The sequence below is a fragment of the Scleropages formosus genome, chromosome 13 (assembly GCF_900964775.1).
Source record: "Scleropages formosus chromosome 13, fSclFor1.1, whole genome shotgun sequence".
NCBI lineage: Eukaryota > Metazoa > Chordata > Actinopteri > Osteoglossiformes > Osteoglossidae > Scleropages > Scleropages formosus.
In genome coordinates this window covers 22,814,016-22,823,672 of record NC_041818.1, presented here as the reverse complement: position 1 = coordinate 22,823,672, position 9,657 = coordinate 22,814,016, and positions in this window count along the sequence as shown.

The following is a 9,657-nucleotide window of genomic DNA, read 5'->3' as shown; positions in this document are numbered from 1 at the left end:
TGTCAGTTTTTAGAAAAACATTCCGCATCGTTGAAATTTGCGGATGTTGGCAAATATTGGCCCCGGGTTTCAAGCACCAAATATCCCAGTACTTTTTAGGATCTCTTGCTTTCTAGAATGTTCTGGTGCCTTCTAGAATCTTCCAGTGGGTATAAAGTACCAGATTAAAAGTTGACCCTCTGTAATAACTAGTGGCTCTTCTGTAATCGCCGAACTTAATAATCATAATGGATGCAAAATACTGACAACGTTGAAAGAATTTATCAATAAAAGCTTGTTCAGCGCAGGGTCGGGGCGTCGCGAGGCCTATTGTAGGAACGCGGTATAAGGCAGGGTACACCCTGGTGGTCGAACACCAGCCCATCTCGGCGCATAGCAAGCGTGTGCAAGTGAGCAAAAATGCCGAGTACGATATTCCCTCGTTTAGGCGCTTTCCTCTAGAGCTAATGAAGCTTAGGCTACTAATTCTCTGAACTTATCATACATTTATCGTCAGTTACCGTCGAATGTAACTTGAGAGTTTTGCGAACACGCGGCTCGCTTTATTGCGTCGGCACCGGCGGTGCAGCGGTGCGTTTGCTATCCAGCCTAAAAGACGTTCTGGCAACACGTCCACCTACGCTTCACACATAACACTGTCTTCGCTCGCTCCAGGGTGTCAGTCTCACTGTACGTGAAATTGCCATCCAGTCTATGAGGCGCTATTTCTTTTTCTGGTTATTTCCCTTCTCTTACATACCTACCTTTTCAGCTGTTTGCTAATGAAACGACAAGCTCTGATTTCAAACTAAAGCTTCATGGTGAAATGTGTCGATGTGGCGGCGCGGTAAGTAGCGCTGCTGTCTCACAGCGTCTGAGTGGCGCGAGAGGGTGTGGGTTCGATCCCCGCTCGGCCTGTGCGGAGCTTGCATGTTCTCCCTGTGCGTGCATGGGTTTCCTCTGGGTGCTCTGGTTTCCTCCCACACTCCAAAGACTTGCTGTTCGGGTTCCCCCATAGTGTGTGAGTGACAGAAAGAGAGTGTGTGTTCCACTGATGTACAGATGAGTGACCCAGTGTAAATAGTGTATCCAGCAGTGTAAATCACCTTGGTGAACAAGGTGTGTGGGCTGATAACACTACATAGAGTTCATTGGAAGTTGCTTTGGAGAAAAACGTCTGATGCATAAATAAATGTTGTCAACATGGATGTTGAAACATTAAGTCATACACCAGTTAATTAGCTCTGAAACTTCTACTGAAGCCTCTTCCGACTGACGTAGGTCCTGTTCTCAGCTTTGCTTATTGGAAATAGCAAGATTTGGTTTTGAAGAGACTGATCGAATGGCGATGAGGCGCAAGACAAGGTAAGGAAAAAAATTATGCAGGAGGGCTTTTGTGATGCATCCGGTGTTATGTGGTCCCCGAAAGAGACATAGGTGTAGAATCTAGCTGCACCATTTGCACTAAATGAAGCTTCGAAACAGGGCAGCAAGAGCAGCTATGGCAGACAAAGCAGGATGTTCCGGTCGTCTCGAGTCGTTTCTCATCGTGATCCACAGTCAGTCGCAGGGCTGAACCAACGCCAGGTTCTTGACGTGTTTGAGATATCGCTGCAATGAGACGGACGGATTACAGATTACACCACCGACAAAATTTGTAATAGTCGGTCCTAGGAACCAAGAGTCAAATTCGCCAAAATTTCCTAATTTCAAGAATGTGGAATATTTTTGGAAAAACTGAAATGCAGCACAAACTAATGCCAAAAGTATGATTGATCCAACAAAACCGAATGGAAAATGCAAAAAAAAAAATCGACATAATAAAATTTCTGTTACATTGTTATTCGATGAACAGTTAAAAACTGGAATGGACTTGGGGCAGCAGCACCGAAGGGGTCCAAGTTTCCCTGGAGAAGCATCACATAGATTCTCAGGTTGTTGTGAAATGTCAACTGACGTCAACTGACTGGTGTCCCAACCGCATGTAGAACCAGCATGAAGCCCTTTCTATCTCCATGAACCTTGCGTCACGGTTGGAGCTGCTGCCTTTGGATCTGAAGGTTTTCAGTCTGATTTGGTTTGGACCCAAAGGTCGCAGGTTTGAATCCCACTTCCAGCCGTTGTACCCTTGAGTAAGGTACTTAGCCTCGATTTCTCCAGGAAAATTACCCAGCAGTATAAAGGCGTAAACAGTTGTAAGTAACGGTGTAATTCGCTTTGGAGAAAAGCATCAGCTAAGTGAGTACGTGAACCTAAAACGGTTCGCATTGACCCACCTAACCTGGTCGGACTCCAAGGTCTCAGGACGCGTGTGCACCTGTGCCGATGTATTTGCCTCTGTACGATTCTCGCAAACCTTTTCAGCTGAATAATTACGAAGAAGACAAAGAAACCGAGCATAGACCAAAAAGCTGAATTTCCTGCATAGATCGTGACGAAGATTATCCAACACTTAGGAGTCCCTGTTCACCATACCTGCGTTTCATGTCACTTGTTAATCTTGGCCTTCATCTCCTCAGGAAGCCACAGGTATTAGTTTCACTTGCTTTGTCACTTTGAAGCTTGCATCTCTTTCAGAGTAACGCACCGTCTGCCAGCATTGCTCTGCATTTTGACTAGACAAGGTAGTTTCGGGAGGCAGGTGAAAAGAAGAGGGTTCGGAATGAGAAACCCGGCGGAAAGGCTCGGGTAGAAAAAAACTCGTGGTGACGTTTCTTAAGCAATAAGACTTTTTTTGTCCTACACCTCACTGATGTAATTTACATTAATTCATGTAACTGAGACTTTTCTCCAAAACAACATACAATGTCGAGGTACTTTTTATTTATTGTCGTTAACTCTTTACCCATTTACTGTATATAGCTGGGTCATTTTTTAAGTACCTTGCTCAAGGGTGCTACAGCTGGCGAGAATCAAACCTGCAACCTTTGGGTCCAAATGGAACAGCTCGAACCACTGCCCTACCAACTCCCTCTTAATTTGCCTAATTTTGTTGGATTAAACACACGTAACAGAGTGAGGCATAATGAAGTATAATACAGTATATGAATTAAAAAAACAGTAGGAAGCATAGGGGTTAGAGCTTTCCCCACAGTCAAAAGACGTGGGTTCGTATCTCCCACATACTGTCACACGTACGGTCGAGGTACTTACCCTGGACTGACACGGGAAACATTACTCAGCTTTAAATGGGTCAGGATTTACAAAGACACCGACTACTCACAGAGCAGAGTCGATTCGTTCCATGGAATCGCCAAGTTAAGTCCCGGAGGGAATCAATTTACCATTGTTTCTCGCAGGTGAACAATATGTGATGAAAATTGATTAAAATTCCAAAATAAAAGATATTTTTTATGCATGACAATAACGCCAACTTACTTCATAATATTTGCAACAAAAATGTATTATTTTTAGCCCGCGTTTAATGTGTTATTCTGAGTTACTCATCTGTTATCAATTACAAGAGCAGAGGTTCAGAATCTACCCAGGAAGCACAGATTGTGAATCAGGTGACGCCGGAGTGAGAAATGTTGACATTTTGGCTCATGGATGTTTCTGACATAAAGAAATAAAGTTTTCAAGATCGCTGCCTCTGTGTTTCGCTCGGCAAAGCATTCGGACACGACGCTGTTACAGATGCAGTGTATCATTGCTAAGACATCTTTTAACCCTCTTTCCCACTGTAGTACCCTATTCTGCTGTATAAATGGGTAAATCTGTACTAGTGGGTCAGTTTGGAGAAATTCTTCTTCTTCCTATAATAAAAAATAACAAGAATAATAATAATAATAAAAATAATTAATTCTGCTGTTTTTGTTTTGATGTTATACGTACCTTCATCAAGCATTGCAATTTGTTAAGACTGTCACTGTGATAGAAAGTAGGAAGTTTTTTCTATTTAAAGTTTTATTTGCGAACAAACATAAGCATAATAAAACCCAACAAAGGGGAAACACAGGTGAAAATAAAGAAAAAACAAACCGTTAGATTAGCAAATACATGAATAAGGGGATAGATTGATTAGAGATATGCGTACCTTCCATAATTTCAATTCAGTTCAATTCAATTTATTTTTATAGAGCTCTCTTCACACAGAGTGCTGAACAAAGGCTTAAGACAAATGGATACTTGGCCATATATTACATTACTACAATATCCATGCAGTTACCAAAGCTGGAAGTGTGTTTACTGGCCATGGAGGAAAGGAACAAAAAACTCCCAAGCGAAAGGCAAGGGAGGAAAACAACTCTCTGGGGGTCCAAGTGCCAGCAGCTGCCCACCCCTCCAGAGTATTCTAGACTAAAAAAGACTTTTAAGCCAATTTACAACTAATAATGACATTGTAGCTGCGTGTTAACTTGATGTCCCAGTTCACATAGGCATGTCTCGTCCATCATGGCATGCAGTCATCAGCTTCAGTCAACATGGGGTGCTGATATTGTGGCTGGCTGGCTTCCTCAGGTCTTACCATAAGGAAACAATGCTCAGCAAGAAAGAAAAAGTTAGTAACTGATGACTTAATGAGATTATAAAGTTTCATTCAGAAGGAAAAAAAGCACAACAAACAGGAATTGCACTGGTGATTGATATGCTAGAGGGAACACGTAAGTCTTAAGCCTGGATTTAAAGACATTAATACATCCTGACTGTGTTTCTGAATTCATTTCCAGCAAAGTTCAATCCTGTTGGCATATACTGCTGCTAGGAGTTTTTAAATCAGTACTGAGGAGGGAGATGGGTCTCCAACTGTCTAAATAATTAAAGCCTTTATTAGATTTCAGCATCAAGGAGGAATATATACAGTAGTGGTATGTCACTTTGTGTCACATGTGTCACTTGTCACTTGAAGCAAATAGCAAAAACCAATGTACTCAGAACAATTATTACTGCTCCTCTAGTGTCTTTAGTCTTGTCTCCAATGTCTAACGTCTGTTGTATTTATTTTTTTTTTTACAAACTGCACTTTATGTGCTATGTGGCACGGAGGTCCAAAGAGAAATGGAATTACGTTCTCCTCCTGTATGCGTAACTCACATATAGATGGCGTAAATCCAAAACTCCATCGGACCTGGATGCTTACCAGTCACTCTTAGCTGCTCTTCAGTCTGCTGTCTCTCCAGCTAAAACCTTCTTATTCCACAACAAAATACAGTCTGCATCCAAAAAAACCACACATACTCTTTGCCACCTTCTCACCCCTTCTGTGTCCCCTGCCACCTCGTCCTCCCTCTTCTCTCACTGCTGAAGACTTTGCTTTGTTTTTCAGAGACAAAGTCAAAGCGATCACTGATAAATTCTCACCATCAACCTGCCCGGTTCATGCTGGACCTCCCTGCGAAGCTATCCTCTCCAGCTTCAAGCCACTCTTCGAATCTGAAGTCACTGACCTCCTGATATTGCGCAGAGCCACCACCTGCTCGCTTGATCCGATCCCATCATCACTCCTTCAGAACATTTCTCAGCAACTCTCCTCCTTCATCTCTACAATCATCAACTTCTCCCTCTGCTCTGGCTGTTTCCTAGCTGCCTTCAAAACCGCTCTAATTTCACCTCTGTTAAAAAATCCTCCCTGGACTCCAATCTGGTTGAAAATTTCCTGTCCAAAACCCTAGAGCGGGCGGCCTGTGATCAACTGTCTGATTTCCTCACCTGGAACCATCTCCTTGATGGTTATCAGTCTGGTTTCAAAGTTGGTCACTCCACTGAGACTGCCTTTCTGGCAGTATCTGACGCTCTCCAAGCTGCTAGAGCTGCCTCCCTCTCCGCGGTCCTCATCCTCCTCGATCTGTCTGCAGCATCCTACACTGTCAATCACCAGTTTCTACTCTCCTCTCTTAACCAGCTTGGGATCAAAGGTGCAACACTAAAATGGTTTGAGTCCTGCCTCTCTGACAGATCTTATCAAATGGTCTGGTGGAGCTCTCGTTCTTCTTCTCTGCCTCTCTCAATGGTGTTCCGCAGGGCTCGGTATTGGGTCCTCTTCTTTTCTCCATCTACACCTCCTCCCTCGGTCCGATCATAGCCTCCCATGGATTCAAATACCACTGCTATGCTGATGATACCCAGCTCTTCCTCTCCTTTCCACTTGTTGCGTCAGACATCTCCGCACGCATTGCTGCCTGCTTGTCAGACACCTCTTCATGGATGTATGATCACCACCTCCAACTCAACCTCTCCTAAACAGAGATTCTTTACCTCCCAGCTGGTCCGTCCTCCTGTCACAATCCATCGATCAAGCTGGACAACTCACTCGTTTCGCCTACCTCCTTGGCTGTGAGTCTGGGAGTAATGATTGAAGCGAGTCTTGTCTTTTTCTCAACACATCGAAGCCACAACCCAATCCTGCAGATACATCCTGCATAATATTCGTAGGAGCCGTCCCTACCTCGCTACTGACTCTGCCCAACTTGTCCAGGCCATGTTGACTTCCCATCTGGACTACTGCAACTCTCTTCTGTGTGGCCTTCCTGCTAGTGCCATCAAACCTCTGCAGCTTCTACAGAATGCTGCTGCACGAGTTGTGTTTGATTTGCCAAAGCGCTCCCATGTATCTCCTCTACTCATTTCTCTGCACTGGCTTCCTATAGCTGCCCGAATCAAATTCAAAACCCTGGTTACTGTGTACAAATGCATCAATAGAACTGCTTCCAGCTATTTACAAGACTTAATGAACCGCTACACCCCAGCCAGACCCCTTCGCTCGTCTACTTCTGCTCGCTTGGTGGTCCCGCGCACGAAAGGTAAACCTCGGAGGTTCTCCGTTCTGGCTCCATTGTGGTGGAATGACCTTCCCCTGTCACTCAGAACTGCGGAAACTGTCTATATTCAAGAAGGGTCTGAAAACTCACCTTTTCCAGATCCACTTCGCCCAAGATCTCTCCAGCTCATTTACGGTGTAACTGTTCACGCATCGTAACTCCGTAAGCATCTCCAAATACAACTTTTATTCAGCCACTACTCTGGCATTGTACTTGCTTATTTGTGTACCTTATTTTTTTTTAAAAATTGGCGGGAGGGTATCGGGATTTGTCTATGCTGTGTTTTATGCACCTACTTGAACATTGAACCTCGGTGCAGCAAGTGGTAGGTAACAAACTAGGTTTGCTTGAGACTTTCATGTCTGCAGCTATGTCTCCTTCTCTTAATGTAATGCATAAATTGTACTTTTGCTGAGATGTACGTCGCTTTGGACAAAAGCGTCTGCTAAATGATTAAATGTAAATGTATTTCATAAGCCACTGTTTCAGCTTTTTGCTGTACAAGAACCTGTTACATGAGCAATGAGGGTAGTTTAGCATACAAATGGAACACGTCACATTTTGTGAAAAGTAAAAAAAGGGATGCATGTACAGTATATCTTACCAAAATATATTAAACATATACCTTGAGGGTAAACATGTAGAAATGCATTATCGAAACTGGCGTAACATGATACTTACTGTACTCTATATGCATGACTTTTTTTTCTGGGGATGTATATTTGCAGAAGCAGTAATTTATTAGTTTATCTCACACTGCTGACGGTGTAGTCTGATGCGCAGCTCAATAGCATTACCTTGTTCGGTAACGTGTATGACAGCAGTGCACACAAACGCAACTTTCCACTGTCACACGCAGACTTTCGTTGCAATGTGCAGAGGAAAACTATTGTGTCTTTTAAAATACGTAGATTTATAACTGCCGGTACGAATCAGATAATTTCTTCAAATTAACAACACAACAGCATTTCATCACAATAACATATGGACAGAATCGGTATTCAAGAAAACAAGGGCGAATGATTTTGGCATTCGACAAGGGTGATCGCACGGTACTGTCTAGCGGGATTTAAAAAAGGTTTCCCGACATTCCAGAACTCATCAGAATTATCACGTAGATCAGATGTGAAAATAATTTGACAAATGACCCTGCTGTATAGATGGGTAAACCACTGTAAATTGCTTAGCACTATAAGTCGCTTCAGAGAAAAGTGTCAGCTAAGTGATAAATTGTAGCGGTGACCTTGGCGATCCATGTGTCTATAGAAGGAACTTCAGCTGGAGGCCATAAATCACACACACACACACACACCTTATCTGAAGCCGCTTATCCCCTGGGGGGTCATGGGGAGCTGGAGCTTAACCCAGCAACACAAGGCGCAAGGGATACACCCAGGATAGGACACCAGTCTGTCGCAGGGCACCCCAAGGGGGACTCGAACCCCAGGCCACCGGAGAGCAGGACCCGGTCAAACCTGCTGCGCCACCGCACCCCCCCCGAGGCCATAAATAATATGTTCCATTACGTTATCAAAAAAAGATGTGAGTTGTGGTTCCATAGAGGGGGACGAATCAAACTTTGCGTTGAAGATTTTTTCGATTCAATTCTTTTCGGCATTTTCGAGAGCAAAAATAAACCCGCAGCACATTGTTTCCGGTGCACAATTCCAAAAACACGGTCTTAATCACCAGTTCGCTGGCAGGACTGCGCTCCTTGATTTCGTAACCGTTGATCAGGGTGGGTTTTATAGCTGTTTTCCATCTTCACGTGCGGGGGGAGTTTGCCGAAGACCGGTCGTCTCTCGCCTTGCGGTTGCAATTGTCCGTGTTTATTGTGGCGAAGGAGGGTTTGGTGGCCTAGTTTCTGAGCCCTGTTTTAGGTAACCACCTCACCACGCGACCTTGGGCTGCCTGTCTTGGTGCCGCGGCTGCTCTCGGGCCTTTCGGACGACTGGAGGTGGGGGTCACCCAGTTCCAGCAAAACTCTCAGTTTCATTATCTTTCAGGCCATCCCACCCTTCCGCTTTAAGCAGGTACACACACACACACACACACACACACACACACACACACACACACACACACACACACACACACACACACCAGTTACAGTCAGAGCTCTTTGTCGGCACAGTGGCCTTCAGATGGCGGAAAATTACACTGAGAATGCTGAGATCACTTATGTGGAAGGGGGAGGTGGACTTCAATAGGAAACTCAAATGTATATATGTATATATATTTATCTGTGCGTTTGTGTGTTGGTGGTTTTGTGGGAGGGGGGAGCTTCTGAAGAATCTTTATCTGGTAGGTTTTATATCCTCAGGTTTGGAAATGTCACCAGCTAGAGCATTCTGACGCCCGAAGGTTCTCCGGAATTATGATTATAGAGTCGTTAAGGTGTAAAGACACATCGACTGCGTCCTGACATGTTGACTTCAGGTACGGTGATAATTCGGTCATCCGGGCGGCGAGCTGCCGTAGCGGGTGCCGCCGGGGTTTTACAGCTCCTCGGCATTTAGAGCTCAGACGTGGGTTCGAGTCGGTTCACTCTGTGTATCATGTTCTTGCGGGTTCCCTGCCACAGTCCAAAGACGTGTTACAGATGGACTGGTGACTCTAAATAGCTCAGTGCGTGTGTGTGTGTGTGTGTGTGTGCACGATTGCTCTGCGATGGCTTTCCATCCAGGGCGTACGCACCCTACCTCACACCCTGTGCTACTGGGATAGACTCCAGACCACAGTGACCCTGCATTAGACAAGTGGCTACCGATAGCGGATCCATGGATGTGTTTACTGTTTCATCCGGGGTGCCTCTGTCCAAATGTCGTATTTTCTCGATTCTCTCTAGCACCGGCTATTTTCCGAGCAAATTTCCAGTTATGTGTCTTTCTCGGCTATGCGGGTCTGGAATCGAACCCGA